Genomic DNA, 17,829 nt, shown 5'->3' with positions numbered 1-17,829 from the left:
TGGACGTGTTAATAGGCAACTGGTAGCTAATGCATTCATCGTATACAATAAATAAATAAATGTTGATCCCATATGGCAAAAAAGTAAACAAATAAAGTTCTAAGGCTAAAAAACGGTCTGTTTTTTTAAATCTTGTTATGTTGTCTTTGAGTCATACAAGTTGTTATTACTGGACAAAACTCCTTCAACAGGCATTTCAGTGTTAATCCATTTAATAATCCACTGGCTGGTGGAGTTCTGAATGGTTTTTCCCAGGAATTCTGTATTACCTGTTAATCTCTCTCTTTGAGTTGACAAGCAGCCAGTGTAGATATTGCTAAATTTAGTTACATCACTTACTGTAACTGAGCCTGTGTGTGCAATACTTTGTAAGAGTGTCTTTGTGTAGCTGAAGTGTGTTCCTGACAGGATGTAGGAGAAGTGCCCTGGAGCAAGGTGGGGGGGGGGGGGGGGGCAATCAGATTAGGACATAGTGACGTCATGATCAAAACAGTTTTTCATGGCTATCGCTGGCGACACAAAGCGTTTGAGTCGGGGGGGGAACATGAAAGGCCTGTGACAGCATTTTCTCATTTGAAGTAACTAAAGCTCAACTTTCACCTCTCCGTCGTGCTGTTGGATCCACAAAAATACCTGTTGTGAGAAGTCAGGCACGGTCTGTTTGAAGTCGGCCATGGATACCCCAGAGGAAATATCATGTATTTCCTTCACACTTCTGTTAAAGGTCGTAATATGTGACAGATTATATACCCCCAAAGACGGACTGGAAGGAAAAGTACAACTGCACCTAATTTAGTGTAAAGTGTGTGTTGTGTGGACAGCCTATTGTTGGCATTAGTGGCTCAAGTAATCAGTTCAAAATGTCAAATACATTTTAGCTCTTTGAATCCTTCTTATGAGTTCAAGTGCTAATTCAAAATACACCAGAGAGTTTTAAACATTTATAGCTTCCCTATTTAGATTTTCTATGCTTCCTTTGATATCTATCTGTACGTCTCTTCAAATCCTCTATTCCGGGTTTTAAACCATGACTATTTCTGCAGCTTCGGTTAAACTATACAAATAGTAGATTTTGAAATATCTTACACAATTATGTTGTCTACGACACTAAATCTCTATGACCCACATGTTGGTACTAAAGTAAACTATGCAAGTAACTGGGTAGTTTATGTAAACACAGTGAAAACTGCTGCTTAGCCCAGTAGCAGAGGCAGATCCCTAAGTACTGGAGCCTGTGATTAGACCCACTCAACCTTTGGAATAATAAACTTTAGCTTCTGATCGTCCTTAATCGGACATTTAATCTCGCTCTCTTTTTTTAAACCGAGATCAGAGCTGGTTCAAAAGCTCTGAACTGTCCTTTAATGTCCCTCAAGTACTCCGGTTAAAATAGCTGCGTTTCATGTGTAACTGCTTTTGCCAGCTATTCCTAGTTTAAGATAAAGGGTTGATAAAGCAATTTGTCCAAAGTGGGTGATTCAGAAAGCATTAAGCTAGTTTCAGTTGCGACGCTAGTTCTTACTGAAGTCAGTTCCAGTGTCTGCTAAGGCTGAGTCACAGAAACGTAACACTGTCCAGTAAAAAAGAGTCAAATTGTCAGTTCCAATTATAAACTCAGTTCAAAACTAAGAGCATCATTTATAAAACTGTCACTTATTATAATTTCGGTCTAGGTTAATAGTTCTTTTTTTTTTCCCACAGTGGCACAACCTGAAACTGCCCCACAAAATAAAAAAATAATAAATATCTTCAGCAGACCTTCACCCTGTGTGAGCTCCATCATGTCCTGCAGCTGCTCACTATCACAACCATAATGAGCTCTATTGAGATGGGTCCAGCTCAGCATTTTTTTGTCTTGATTCAAAGTAGTTAATTGGTCGCTGTGTTTGTTTGCTCCAGTAATGTCTAACAACTGAAGAAATATCTGCTGTCCCAGTCTGGAGCAATCAGGGTGTATTCTGTTTGGCACGCATGAGTGCGCCTGAAGTCCACAGGGTGAAGGGGAACTACACTGGATGTCAGCCCAGCTGGAAAACTGCCCTGTGAGAAGCTCCTCAGCTGTGAAATGGACAGTCTGCGTTTGATACTGCAAAGTGTGCGAGCTCAGATTAAATGATGGGACGGCGACGGAAAACTCAGTAATTCAATTCTTAGACAACGCTGCTGAAGTGTAAAACGAAAACAAAACCTCTGAGTGAAGCGAGACACTTTGTCCCATCCATATCATGTTTGTTGACACAGTGATCAATGGGTTCAAAGAGCGGCAGTCAGCAACTACAAATTATGTGTGAGCACGAGCGCTCACCACGACACACTCGCACTCAGCTGGTTTTGATGCAGGGATGGGATCACGGGACAAGTCTTGGAAGGCTGTGAAATCGCTGTAGACTCCGGCGGTCTGCTGCATCGCTCTGTGGGTGGGAACTCACTGCTGAGTCTTCTGCGTCCCAATAACCCAGCACTACACTGCTGGAAGGAGTAGGCCCGACCTCGTGGCCCCGCGACGCAGTGGTCCAACGGCGCCTGCCGGCTGAGCCCAAAACACCATTTCTGCACCAGATGTATTCCTAAGATTTGGTAATGCAACAACTTCAAAGTCCAACTTGATTGTTTTCGATTGTATGATTATTCAGCGCTGCCGTCTTTTTCTCTTTATTTCTGGGGGGAAAAAGATATTATCATTCAACCACACTTATTTAATTGCGGCAATTGGAGCCACTCTAATTGAGCCTTCCCTTTCATCTGTAATGGTAATGATTATGAGATTGTGTTTGTGCTGAGCAGCCTGATGAGTACGAGTGGAATGATGTGACTGCTTTAGATTTCATCTGCTTTTTTTAATATTGCACTTTAGCATCCCACGCATTAAACCAATCTAACTTAAAACATTTAATTCACTTTTTTCTTTTCTTTTCAATAGATATAGCAAACTAATCCTGGAGGCCCTCACATTGTTCTTCATCTCGGTGCTTGGAGCTGATTGAATCTTTGTAATGGAGGCCTTGAATAAGTAAACAGTGAATGCCTGTTCATAATGTCAGCCGGCTTTGTCAGGGCGACGCAGACATTTAAAGAGCATCTTATCGTGTTGATTTAAGCAATTAAACATGAAGTTGCTCTCTGCAAGCTCCGACTGACTGTATCATCTTAATTATTATCCACAGAGCCTTATCCTCAAAGCGTTTTCTGTGGCACGATAAAGAGAACTTATCACAGCCATTACGAGGTTAAACGTCTGGCTATTTGGAGAAAAAAAAAGCTTGAAATTGGGAAATTTAAGGAAAACCTGACCTTGATATTTGGGTTCACTGATACTTTCAAGGTTCAAGTGCTCAACAAAGTAATAAATCCTCAAACAATACCTCCTACACTTTGTGTGACCAACATAAAGGAGCATAAATGGACGGTGCTCTGACCCAGGGAATTGTTAGTGGAGTCTGAAGATCTGCTAAATACAATAGACGACTCACCCATTATTTTCTTAGAGCATTGGGTGAAAGTTTACATTTGCATCTTAAAAAGGGCGGGGAACCGTTTTTTGGTTTTTCATTTTGTGATACCAGTGCTACACAAATGGCACCACCAATGGTATAAAATTGGAGGTTGACATTTAACCCATTAACAATGGTACATCTATATACAAATATATAACAAAATCTTAAAATATATTAAACATAACCCGACAATGATTTAAGGCAAAATAACAGTTTGCTCGCTGAATATACAATAAAATACTCCAGCTTTAGTATCCTCATCGGTTGTCTCCGCACCACCGGGTCCAGGGGCGTCCACTGGGTCAGACACAGAGCATCTCTTTGCTTTTAAATTTGTCTGTGAGTGCTTCATTAAGTTTGTCATGTTCCTCCCTTCACACTTGTTGCATGTCCTGGTGTTGAAATCCCTGTGTTGAAATCCTTTTCCATGACATGCAACCACACTTCGACCGTTTGAGGTGAGCGAATCAACTAAATGTAGGCTAATGTTACACGCTGCCAGAGCCATGTAGATAGTCAAATGTGATGTTAACCAGGCACGTGTGGAGATGTTTACTATTTCAGTACAGTGCTCGGGCACCAAAATGAGGCACTTAAATCTCAGGTGTGATTCGGTCGTGTAGGAACCAGTACCGGACTTTTGAACCAAAAACTAATCTATTCTCTAAATTGTATAGATTGGTAATCAGAAATAAACTTAGCTGTAAGTGGCATTTTGCTATTTTTTCACCCAAAGCTGAAATCATAACTTTGCAGGTATAGCTGTGTATACCCATACTAATAATAATCCTATGTGACTGCAGTCTTTTGTCCCTATAAGTCAACCACAACCAGATCCCGATCTAATCAAATGTGACAAAGCTCTGCAGGGAAAGATGAGCAGGGATCTGGACTCGGCTCATGGCAGTGTGGAAGCTGTTTGGACAAGGATTATCGCTTGCATCAACAGGTAATTTATAACAACCCCCAGCTCCTGCACACCCTCGTATCTCTCCTGGAGAAATGTGCATACAAATACGAGAGCAATGCTGGTAGCTTGGTTTCTCACCTTCTGCCCAAGTAGGAGGGGAAACAAACCCTAAAACATCCAAACATCACGTTATCTTTGGCCCATAATGCAGGCCAACTCCTGCGCAGACGTGAGTCGCTTGGCAGAACAACCACCTGCATGATGACGCAACGGCCCAAGAATTTATCTGTAAGTCTTCATAAATCATCTCAGAATCAGAATCAGAATCAGAAGTATTTTATTGCCAAGTACGTTTACACATACAAGGAATTTGCTCTGGTTATTGGTGCATACAATGAACATAGAAACATAAAAAAGCAATAAATACAACATACATAGGAGAGCAATAAAAAATAGGAAACCAGTATATATTTACTCACTGTTTACTTCTTATTAACTCACTTTTTACCAATATTTATACAAAGAAACATTTATTTTGACATAAATATTTCTGAATAAAAATATATAAAAGATAAAAGATATAAAAAGTGAAGTAAAAAGTGAAATGCTAAATGCAAAACAGTGAACAGTGTCAGATTGCAATATGTTAAAGTAAACCGTTTTTTTCTTCATCTTGATCTTGCTCAATTAGTTATTGTTCTCAAAATATTCCCCTTTACCTTCCTGTTATCTGGACGGACAATATTTGCATAGAAGTGAAACATATGTAAATTGTCATCAATTTAAATCAACACAGCTGCATTTCACTACAAACGAGCCCTGTCTTTATGGCAAAGAAGAAGAATGTGAATTACAGTTATGATGTAAGCGCGTCATCTATTCATTCTGTGCAGTGCAATTGTTTTCACAGTGCAGCGCTATCATGACAGCATCTGAAACATGCACACCCACCCATTCCTTACGCCATTACACCTAGGTAAGTACAATTACTCTGTGGCGCCTGTGGTCTGCATGGCAAAGTAGTTTAGAGTATTTTAAAGCAACCCTGTGTATATCTTATAGTATTATTTTTAATGTTATATTCTGGAAACGGCCTTCAAAGGGGAACATTTTACTTTTATACTTCGAGTGCATTTCACAGCCTGTACTTTTGTACGGTCACTTGAGTCTTTTTTTAAACAAGTACTGTACTTGAATGTGTGTTCTTTTGTCCACCTTTCCAGAAGATTCAGCATGATATTGATATAGAAATAGTGCTAAAGCTCCATGAATTAAAGAAAAAAAACAACTATTAACAGCTATTTGTTTCTATTTTCTTCAATTTCTCAATAGATTATTTTTAAACGTTAACATTTGCAAGATGTCGGTTGCATTTCAGATGCACTCGCCACAGAGTAATGAGACTCAGTCCAATGGAATCCTTGCAGGAATGCATGTTAACGTATAATATACAAAAATCAAAGACAGAGGAGGAACCAGAGAAACCATCGACCAATGTTCTACCCATGTCCCTGTCAGCCTGCCTGCTTTGGTTAAAAAGCACTGAGAGGATACTGTGCTGGAGCAATAAAAGGGGATATCCTGCACATGTTTGCTGTACATCGAATTGGAAATTATCACACAGAATTTGCAAAGAGAAGAACAGACAATGAAGGCAAGCGACAGGGATGCCAAAAATGTGGCCACACAAGATTTTCCTCATTGCTTTTTTGTGTGCTGGAACTATAGTTCCAAAAAGCCACCCACACTTCACCACGTAGGGAGAAACCAGTCTCAAACTGGCACCTATTTATGGACTCTGCTACTGCCAGGCAGAAATTCCTCCTCCAGTGAAAAAAACGTATTGACTGTGTAGCTCATCCATCATTCCAAAGCCATCAGCTTTAAAACAGAAGCAGCAGGGCTATGATTTGCTGACACACTTTGCTTTGATTGGTTTCCCTGCTTATGATTTTGACTTCCCTTTTAACTTTCTTTATTTTTTTTCAAATTAAGCCCTTTTCCTCTTTTTCGCTAGAGCTGAAGTATCATGTACTGAATCTCAGCCGGCTCCCTCCATGTCAGAGTTTATGACCTTCAAATTCTGATATGAAAGGTTATGGACACAAGTGTCCCAAGGTAGAAGGAGATGAGTTATACAACATGTGCATGTGCACTCCAGTTCTTTGAGCGATTTTGGAGAAACTTCGATGTTAATACGTTTTGTGGTACTTGTGTTTCGGTTCATTTAGACTCGGCACAGTCTGAGGAAAATGGACAACATCAGTCTTGGTGGAATCATTTGCTGATCATCGGTCTCAGTGGCTCATCACCAAACGTAGGTCCACGTGGACACGTTGACAACTCAAGCAGCCGTTGACCCCTCCCTAGAAGTGGTCTGCTGAAATGAAACTTGGCAGAGAGAGCCTGGGACATGAACCCATTGTTTCTGTGGATTCCTTTCTGGAGGTCCAAGACGCAGATTTCATACAAAGAAGGGATCCACGACTGCCCAGCTGTGAAGTGTGTAAACATAGGAGACGATTACGTGCGAAAATAATTGTGCTACGTGTCCTTAAACTGCCTCACCCCTGCTCCTATGTGCAGTATGTGAGCGCTGATGCCCGTCTCGTGTGAACTCCTCACTGGTGTAAGAGGCTGAGGAGCTGACGTCATGAACTCCACTTCACCTGCATAGGCCGCCACTCATGCAGAGAAAGCTGTCCTGGCCTCTGCCATTCCTGCTTTGAAGCCAATTAGCTAATCTTCTCACCAGTTTGTCTAGGTATGCAAACAGTGGCACACTATCTGTGTGAAGATCAGTGCATTAGTCAAAATGACGTTTATTTAGCACATTCAAAGGCAAAACAGGGAATAGCTTTGAATTCCATTTATGATCTATTAAGCCCTCTGATTTAGAAGTTAATCTATGGGTTTGACACCTTGGCAGCTATATTGTCATTAGAGTCACTAGTGCCGTTCTAAACCTGCCTGTTTGGAATGGGCTGTTTCTTTGGCCTGTGTTAATGCTGGTTGCAGCGGCAAGAAAAGTCCGGCTGAGCGACAGAGTGCACAGAACCCTGAAGCTGCACCACGGCTGCTGCACAAAGAGCTGTTCACCTGTTGATTTAATGGTCAGGGAAACTCCACACAGGAACCAGAAATGGAAAATGTGTTGCCATTGTCATGAACTCTCCAGCCTTCGTGATCAACGTCCTTTCCATTGATGAGTGCCAGCCATCATCACTACATTTAAAGGTTTTATATAAATTGGACCTAAAGTGTGTCGAAATTGCACCAAATTTATTACTGCTCTTCCTTGAGGTTTAAACAATACACGTGCTGAGTGTGAAGACAATAAGATGAAATTATCCAATTGCGGTCAAACCTGTGCTGCTAAACTTTGCATAGTGCTGGGAATCCTTCATTATTTATTAAAGTAACGTAGTTGATAATGGTTATATAAACATAACAGGCTGAAAATATTTTGAATATGTCTTTGCTGTTGGTAAAGATATAACTGTATTTCTATTTAGGGCTGTCTGGCCTATTTTCGTGTTCTATTTCCTTCTGGCAAAAGCCAAATCCCCGGGCTACTGTAAGTCACTTCTCAGTGAATCTGTCAAGTAACGTACAGACTTTGATGCTGACCACTTTAGCTGTGTAACCCCAGTGTGCTGGAAATAGGGCAAACAACAACATGAAAACATGAAGGGGTTTGGAGCTGGTGGCCACAGTGAGGCCTCATTTCTGCTCCTGCTCGAAGTTTTCCAGAGATCACATCAGTCAAATAAAAATGGACAATGTGCACATAACTGCCGACGCAGCACAAGACAAAACAGATTGTCATGTTTCATGTCAAATCCTCTGCGGGAGATAAGCAGTGATTGACAGAGGAGATCTTAGTGATATGGTGACAATAGCAAGTTCTTTAGAGTTCAACATTTCTGCATACTGGCAGTGTCATGAGGAGCCTGTGCTTTGTTATCTTTATGTAATGAAACCAGTCCTGACTTTCCATTGGTCAGAATGGAAAACAATACACATTCTAGCCACTCCCGCTTTCAATGGATACCACCATCTGTTTACTGGAACAAAGCAAGGCAGAAATCGAAAAATTTCCTAGTGATCTCTGGAAAGGATTAAACAGAAATGAGCCCATATCCTCATTACCCCCAACCCCCCGCCCCCCCAGCTTCAATGAACAATTTATTCATTTTTTGTCTTACCCACTTCTGCAATATTTCATTAAGAGAATAAAGAAAATTGTAGGACTGTATTGGCATTGACACACGTCCTATTGTGAAGGATTTTACCACATCGGCCGTACAAACACCCATTACTTTTTAAGACGTCACAACAAGGAACAGATGACATCGTGATGACTGTTGCAGCTGGGCCTGCAGCGCGAGAAAACAGGAGTATTATGAATCAATGTCTGTCAGTGCGCTGACACTGGAGCTTGGACGGCTACCAGCAGGGTCTCCTTCCTCCAGTTCACAGCTTTAACAAGTTTTATTTTGAGTGACCTGGGGAAACGGTTTAATGACTGCGTTTCAACACTGGGTGCGGGTGGGTGGTCCGACGCGACTGGGCACGGACGGCGCTCTGATGTACAGTGCAGCAAATGGACGTTTTCGGGCAGAACAACAAACACTTATTCTCGTCGACGTCCCAGGAAAGTACCAGATTAGGTCACGTTGTGGTGGGTTTAATGGTTTGTTTTCTGTACAGAGGTTAGTCCAGTGATTTCCCACAGATGATAACAAATAATAGCGTCAATCCTTTAAATCATCTTCCAGCTACGTCTTTTTATTTCTCTCCTCCACACACATTTTCTGCATTGTAAACCAGAATTGAAGTTAAACTAGTTTAGGGTCTTTTCACCCCCGATGCCAGCCTGCAGGACGTCCTCTAATATCTTCTATACTTTTTCACAGGCTGGGTCTCTATATAACCTTCACAGATGTTTATAGGAGGCCTGGTGCCACAACTCTTGAGTAAGCTGTGATCTTGAGAACATTTGGAGCCCACTGTTCAAGTGTCAATTATTTCATCTGTCAAACTCATGCATATTGTGAGTTTGTTAGGTTTACCTCTGCATCCCCCACCCTCAGCTCCTGCCAGGTTTATGGTCGGCACATAGCTGACGCCAGGATTTAAGAGAGTTCTGCCACTCAACGTGCTTTTCAAGTTTTTATCCCCCTCCAACACACTAACTAGATGACTGGGGGAAGCAGCAAGTGACTTTCTTTCTCTTAGATGTGACATCAACGTGCGTTAGTGAAATATGAAGAATTTAAAATTCAGTAGATGAAAGCAGCTGGAAGGTTAAAGGTCCAGTGTGTAAGATTTAGGTGAAAGGGATCTACTGGCAGAAATTGAATATAAAATAATCCTAGTGATATTTTCACTAGTGTGTTTCATCTAAATAGTACGAGTTGTAGTTTTCTTTACCGTAGATTGGGCCCTTTATATTTTAATACTTTATATCTTTATCAGGAGCGGATCCTTTTTATTGATGCCGCCATGTTTTTTACAGTAGCCCAAACTGGACAAACAAAACACCTCTTGAGTTTTATGACAACTGAAGGCTACCACAGGTTCTCTCTCATGTTTGGAAGGGGAGGTCGAGGTGAGGGGTGTTCAGCTGTAACATGCAACTTCACCACTTTATGTGCGTAAATTCTACACACTGAACCTTTAAATTATAAAAATAAATACAAGTATACTGAGGTAATTTTAAAATGTTAAAATCTGTTTTTATCTCTCAGCTGCATCTTGCTGTCTTTCAGGTCATTGTTTTAGTTTTACAATAGGTAACTATATTATTTTTGGTTCACTGTTACTGCTTTCATCAGTGTTGTTTCTCGCTGCAGCATGTAACTATTTTCAGCAGCAACAAAAACAGAAAGGTTTCTGCTTTCAAAAGTAACTTCAAGAGTAACTTCACTGCAAAGAACTCATGAGATACAAGGCAGAATTTTGTCCTTTCTCACTGAAGTTGAGATAACTACTTACAATCCCCTTTAAATTTCAACAATTGTAAATATGTGGATTTATTTGAAAAGGTTATCTGTGAAATTAACATTTAGTGCCAAAAGTAGTGGTGTTACAATATTTCTCAATGATGTTTACAATCGAAAGTTGGACAAGATATACTTGATTCTAAGCTTGAGACAATTTTAGCTGGATCTGTAAATTGGCACGTGTTTGTTATGTGACTTTCATTTTATTTCAGTATAGTTTTAAGAGCTTAAATAAAGCTTTAATGTTCAACTGATGTATTTATTATACAACTGACACAATAACTTTGCTTTCTACAGTATTTTCTGCCTGAACCACCACCTGAAATTTACTGGGAGAAGCGTGTGTGGCTACACGTAGCTACACGTCAGCTTCCAAACCAAAGCCACGTTAATTTATTTTCACTTCCCTAATGGGAAAATATTCCCCTAATTACGGTAAACAGAAAGTTGCTGTTTCATATGGAATCATTCATGTTTGATGCCGGACTCCGATAAACCACTTTTGAAGTTCCAGTGTATATGTTGTAAATTGTTTCTTTGAGCTCGCTCAAGTACCAAAATCACCCCCGCTTCACCCATGGGAACGGAGAGCAGAGCGGGTACTGCTGAAGCACTCGGAATCTGGGCCAAAAGTTTCCAAACATCTTTTCCCGATGTCTAAAATTAGCAGCATAATGAGGTAGTGGCTTCCTTTTCTCTGAACTAATACCCCATCCCCGCGGGAAAGCATGATGTGGACTAACACTCCAGATCAACAGAAAAATCTCGCACTGACACTTTGAGGCCCTGGGGCAGAACGTTTCAAACCCAAAAAGCAAGAGTTTAACTGTGTGGCGTCTAATCTGGAGACAGATGCAGCACAAGCATAAAGAATAAATGTGATGTAAATGTATAAAAATATAAGCAGTGTGGCAAAATATGGGGTTCATATACTATTTTTTTCCCTAAGGCGGTGAATTTAAAGGCTGCAAACAGAACCCAGAGCAGTAAACCTTTCCTCAGCCGTCTCCCTCACCGCGGTTTCCAGAGCGCACCGTCCCTGAAAAAGAGATTTATGTGAGCTCCAGGATGGCTGGGCAGAATGGAAAAGACATGCTTAAGTAGACGCCACTTCATTATTAAACCTATAGGTCACATTTAATTGCACTTGCATTAATCTGTTTTATTTCAACTAATGAGTGGTGCCGTAAATTTAACTGAAGGTGAGGAATTTTTATGACCTTCAGCAAACTTTTGATCAGGTGCTGAGGCGGCTCAGGAGAGAGTGAGCTGGGGAATCTTTACTGTGTACAGTACAGTGTCCCGTTACACTACGGCTTGATTTGCAACTCTCATTAGGAATTCTCCATCTCACATAATGGACGGCCTTTAGGTTTAGTGGACTGCTTTTATTTTTGAGGGCCGGCTAAAGTAAGGACAGGTAATCTTACCAGAACTGACAGACTGGTTGCACCTTAAATTCTTAATCATGCAGCAGGAGATTACTGGCACATACTAAGCTAACTCTGACATGTTTACATAACTTCTGTTACATTTTTATTTTGATACAAGAATATGAGATGGTCAAAAGTGGCAGTTCTAAAAATGTAATGATGAAAACCAAGGAAGAAGAATATATAAAAGAACACAATTTTTGTGGTAATTTAGTAGGCAAAATAAAAACAATTCTTCATGATGGTGACTTTAGTGTTAATGTTCACATGGCTTTTGTGGTCATTTTTAAATATATATTTTAATACTAATACTAAATAATAAACACTTTCGATTTCACATTTTAAATATTTTTAATTAAATGCATTTGTATCATATTCAAACATTTCCTGTTATTTTTCTCTGCTCTTAGCAGGCCTATCAGAATTGAATAGAAGCTTATTCTTTTATTTTTTATTCTTGTCCTTTTACACAAGGATCACAAGCATATTGCAAAATAGCACAATCAAGTAGAAACTGGCTGGTTTGTCCAGTTTCTACTCGACTCTCTAGTGAGTACAACATTGATTGGCTTGATAAGAAGGGGCCTCTACGTGCGATTTTCTAACTACTACGTGATCTTAGTTCAAATTCAAATATTTAGCTGTGATTTGGGCTTTTTACAGGGGAAAAAGACAGGAAAGGTTTGTTGTGTTTTACAATTTCATATATTTGCACAATTTGTTGTGTTCTTGAGAACAGGTTTTTGGGCACAGAAGAAAACAGACATATCATCACTTTATATGGACACTTTTTAAACATTCAGCGAATACTGAGCCACAATACTTTTTAAGTCATGTTTTTTGACACCTGGGGAATGTAAGATATACTGCACTGCACTTTTATCTCTGGTTTGGTCTCTACACACTATTAGTGTCTTAATGATCCACCATGTTCTCCAGCTTGTCATAAACTGTGTCTATGTTTGGTGTTGAAGACACTTGCACATTAGGCAAGAGATTTTTACTGACAACTCATTTCTGCTGCTTCAGGAAATAATGTTAATCACAGCGATGAAATAGAACCTGGATCACGAATGTTAGAAGTAAAATTACCCCCCCCCCCCAAAACGCACTACAAAGCCAGTGACAGATTCATGTGTTGCAGTTTTGTTGCTGTGAATGAATCATTTGACATTGGATGGATGGTCCTAAAGAACAAAGGACTGTGACATTGGAGGCTGCTGTTTTTTTTCCCTGTGTGAAATGGGCAGCCATTGTTGTTTCTTTTAACCATGACCGCTCTACAACCCTTGTCGTGTGCTTATTATTGTAACCATGACTAAAAATGCCCTCCAACCTTAACTACCCATTTAAACCTAAACCATAATCTTTTCCTAAACCTATAACCAAATGGTTTCTGTGCCTAAACATAACCAAACCGTGATTGTTCCACAAGCTCTAACGTGTGTTTATTATTGTAGTGTCTGGTACGCCCGCCACCATAGGGATGTGATTGTGAGAGATGCATTGAGGGTGAAGACAAAATGATCGGAAGGAATAACTGGTAAGAAAAATGATGTCACGTCAGCATGGATGGATCATCCAGTGAGCCGCAGCATCTCTGTCCGATGCCCAAACACGCAGCATCTCTCTGTGAACCCTAGACTTCCTCCAGTCCATTGACTCTACAAGAACTGAGCATGTTCTGAAAACAAACAGCACACAACCTGTACAGGAGTCCAGGCCCGCTCAGGAAGAGCCAGACTCTGGGGTTGCCACGGACAGCTGTTTCCTGTTATGTAACTATACACAGCTGCTATTTCTAAGAGAGGGCATCTTGCTGTTGTAGACATTTCCAAGGGTCAAGAGGAAGAAAAATAATGCAGCTTTAATAGTCACCAACACTGGCCCACCGAGGGTTTTCTCCTTTGACATGCAACGTTCAAACTCACCAAAAAGGAACATTCATACATCAGGATTCAACTAATTTCATAAAGAATGACCAGTTAAATTAGAATAGATTATTATTTTTTGTATTGGTGGTGATATTATATGGAGTAATTGGTATTTAGGAGTTCTTTTCGAATGGAAGCTTTTAGAGAAATGGTTTGGAAGAACATCACAGATGCTCTAATATACTGTATAAAGGCATTTATATGATATGTTATGACTATTATACATTATGTGTAGACATGCTATATTCTCAGACAGGCAAGTACATGAGGGAAAGTCTGAGATATGCAAGAATAATACAATAAAAATATTACCGTGTCCTTAAGGCTTCGGACGCATTAGTTTCCTTGTTGACATTTTGCTCGCGAGAATAGAAGATGAATGAGGGAGCAGTAATGTCTGGGAAATAGGCTGAATCTTTGGCTGCCATTCTCTGTAAATATTGGTTCAGTTTGTTTGAGGTCCCTCCACAAAATAAACATTTTACATATTGAATAGATTATCATACTTGTCCGACCTGGATGCTGCATGATAGCATGTGAACGCGTCTTTAACCTCCACTGCATGCCCGACAAGGAGAGAGACCACCCTAAGAACAGAGAGGAGTGGAAGTGTGTCTTTTTATATGCTCCATTTGTGACGGTTATCAGATGCAGCTCAGTGAACATCACAGTTCACCCTTCACTAAGGACTTCCCATGTACAGTATGTAATTGGCTGATAGTTTCAAATTCACCGTAACTTCCTAATTCTAATAACCAATCGAAACAAACATCTGACGGACGCACAGCATCTCTTAGTACATGTTACTAACTTGACCCCTTTTCCCGGAGTTTCTGTGCCTTAGCGCCCGCGGATGCAGGGCCACAGCTGTGGCCGCACCATGGATTATGATTGTGGATCGCGTGTCGGAGGTCGCAATGGTGGATCCAGTTCGGTGGATTCTGTATCGTGCCAGCTGATCGTCGTTGTAATGGAGGATCCTTTGTCGCGTTGGCATCGGATGATGAGGGACCACGACCGAGGCGGCAGCTGATAATGGATTCTAACTGGCGGCGGTGGACAATGACTGTGGATTATAGTGGATCCCATCCTGATGCTGGATCGTGGTCTTGCTGCTGGCCAGAGACTGTGATTGCAGCGGGACTGCCTGACACATAGTATTGAAAAATGTTTAGCCTAATGGATGCTGCTAAAAATCCTGATGATGTTTTCTTACACCTGACATCTATTGCACTTCTGTCCGTCCTGAGAGAGGGATCCCTCACATGTGGCTCTCTCTGAGGTTTCTACATATTTTTACCTGTGAAAAGGGTTTTTAGTAGTTTTTCCTTACTCTTGTTGAGGGTTAAGGACAGAGGATGTCACACAATGTTAAAGCCCCATGAGACGAATTGTTATTTGTGAATGTGGGCTATACAAATAAAACTTGATTGATTGATTGATGATTAGTGTGGCAGACAAACCTCTCACCTTATGTTTTACAACCATGCGATAGCTGGAATGACACTTAGTAGAGCGCATACCAACAGTCTGCACCAAATTGCACACACTTATTTTTCTTTATAAAACATAGGACAAGATGGTAAATATCAGCCGTACGCCTGAAGGTCACCATTTTGATAAGTTGCCATACCACCAGCAGATGTTTGCAACAACCAGGGGATGTTAGGGACATTTCATCATTTGTGTGCCTTATATACATATCAGTCCCCTCAATAAGACAGATTTTCTTTATCAAGATGTACAAATTATTTCCTGGGAAATGAGTGAAAATGTCCGGAACACAATGTTGGATAAAGTGATCCTGGCTCTTCAGCACATTTTTAATGGGTTCCTCCGTGACTCACACAGCATCCTCCCTCCAAGTTTCACTGTCCAGTAGATTTTGCGTAATCTTGCTTACAAACATACAAACCAACCCACAGACAAACGCACAGCGGTGAAAACCTCGATAACCTCCTTTCTGCCCTGTGTGATGGTGACAACCTTCCACAGCGCTGCAGTCAGCTGACGATGAATCATGATGTTTTAGCCTTGCATGTCTGACAGAAGACAAAAGAGACACACAGTAACTTGGAAATGCCACGTTTCATGGGACCAGTCGCGGTTTCAAAGCAAACGGAAAACTGAAGACATGTCACAGTTAATCACCGGAGAACGAGTAAATCTCTCCTAACAGATGTTTGTGGAAAGATTAGAATCGGGAGGCGATAGGTCGTAACTTCGTGGCAGACCTTGTAACGGGAGGCAGATTGTAGCCGCTCGCACACTGCCCCCCCCGGGAGCTGGCAGTGTGTGTAAGCTAAGCTGTTACTTTACCCAATGAGTTTTTTAAGTAGTGCCGCGTCTCGAACATCTATGCCCATTATTACAAGGAAAGAGGCTTTACACGTCCATAATGTAAACCTCGCAGTTTGGTCAGGTGTTGACCAGCTAAGTCAGTCTAGCGTGTTAGAAAAAAAGGCCTCGTTCACACGCTGGAATGCCGCCACGGGTCAGGGGTATTCATTGATGACATCTGTTCTAGGTTAAAGGGCCACAGAAGGTACAAGTACATATGGAAGTCTCTTTTCACAGTAGAGGGAGCTTTTCCTCCATGTCTGCGGATGTCCAGGGTGTGTGTCCCCTTTAACCGCATACCTGCTCCCGCCTTACACTCCGACTCTCCTCCACATGTCAAGTGACAGCCGTCCGTTGAGATTTATCAGGGTTGAGATTTATGTTTTTAGCAGCCGGCTCTCGCCTGGTAGTAGCCGCGCTCGCTGCGGGCCGTGTTTTTCTTCCTGCACATTCTTATTAGTTTAGTTTATTACAGCAGCACGTCTGGTGAGGTCATTTATGGCCAACCATGGTGGTATGACAAACTCGTTTATAATGGTGAGGCTTCAGCACGCTGGATGAGATCACTTGTGCCTTTGCCTCGCGCTGCCCAGACACCGAGCGCCATAGGTAATGAAATCATCTGTTTGTCTGTGTATTTGTGCAGGAATACGATGGAGCAGGGGATCACTGTTGTTGGTGTGCAAGCGCAGGCTGGGGGGCCATTTCACACGCTGCTGAGTTCCTTCTCCCACAGTTGCGTAACAATATTGGGATAATATGAGAGAGGAGGCAGGTTGGGACCACATGCTGTCGCTGTGGATCATAAACACGCTTGGTGAGAGCTTTTAACTTTTAATATATGAAAATGTCGATGACCTAGAATCTATCCCTGGAAGTCAGTGGATGTATAAACACAAACACCCTTTCTTTTACAAATGGGTTGTTTTTGAGTAAAAAGGTGATTAATCTTAGTTGTATTAATGGAGGATGAAGAGACGCTGAAGGATAATTAGCGTCTCAGCAGCATGTGTTCGTCTCAGCGCTGCCTTCCCGCTGCTTTTGAACTAATGACCCCGATCCCCAAGGGAGGTGTTCAGACAAAGATAGAGGGCAGCAGAGAGATTTAGACGTGCTTATGGAACCTGTGTGGTCTCCAGATATGCAATGTGCAGTCCAACACACACATTCGCTCCTTGGCTGAGACTTAGAGCTGATTCATACCGAGCATCCATCTGGTAGAATACCCAGCAGTGTTGTACCCAGCCCGCTGCGGATCCCATTTTTAGAAGAGAAAGCACGCCGACAGAAGGAAGCGCTAAGGAATAAAGCTGTCCAAATGTGCAAATCCCAAATGATGAAGATGCCACGTAATTTGCTTATTTTAAAAAGGAAGTGCTTGCTCCAATAGACGTGTATATTTAACACTTTCAAAAAATGAAAAATGACAGAAAAACAGGGATCGTGAGTTACGACTGGAACTTTTCCCCCAAAACGTTTTTCACATCAATATTGGAAATAAATTCTCCCGTCCAACACATAACTCAAAGCGCGTGTCCATCCAGATGTCACACATATGCAGTCCTCAAACATTACATTTTTAATCTAATATTTATTATCTGTGTACATTTTGTATATGATTCCATGAAGATGTGGCATTTCATCTGTTTTTCTTTTGCTCCCTGCATCACACAACACTTCATCCAAATCCATTTATCAGAAACAACTTAA

General features: G+C 41.2%; 1 long non-coding RNA gene across 2 annotated transcripts; it reads left to right on the top strand.

Moving 5' to 3' along the window:
* Positions 1-2,310: 2,310 nt before the first annotated feature.
* On the top strand, positions 2,311-8,580 carry LOC133016036 (uncharacterized). Of its 2 annotated transcripts, XR_009681548.1 has the most exons (5): positions 2,311-2,577; positions 4,298-4,443; positions 4,616-4,692; positions 5,315-5,380; positions 6,636-8,580. It is a non-coding gene; the product is annotated as an uncharacterized LOC133016036 (long non-coding RNA). The 2 variants fall into 2 exon arrangements; XR_009681547.1 differs by lacking the exon at positions 2,311-2,577 and having other exon boundaries at positions 3,703-4,443.
* Positions 8,581-17,829: the final 9,249 nt, after the last annotated feature.

The sequence above is a fragment of the Limanda limanda genome, chromosome 12 (genome assembly GCF_963576545.1).
Source record: "Limanda limanda chromosome 12, fLimLim1.1, whole genome shotgun sequence".
Classification (NCBI taxonomy): Eukaryota; Metazoa; Chordata; class Actinopteri; order Pleuronectiformes; family Pleuronectidae; genus Limanda; species Limanda limanda.
The sequence above is the reverse complement of the archived record's forward strand: the minus strand, read 5'-3'. Positions and strand labels throughout refer to the sequence as shown.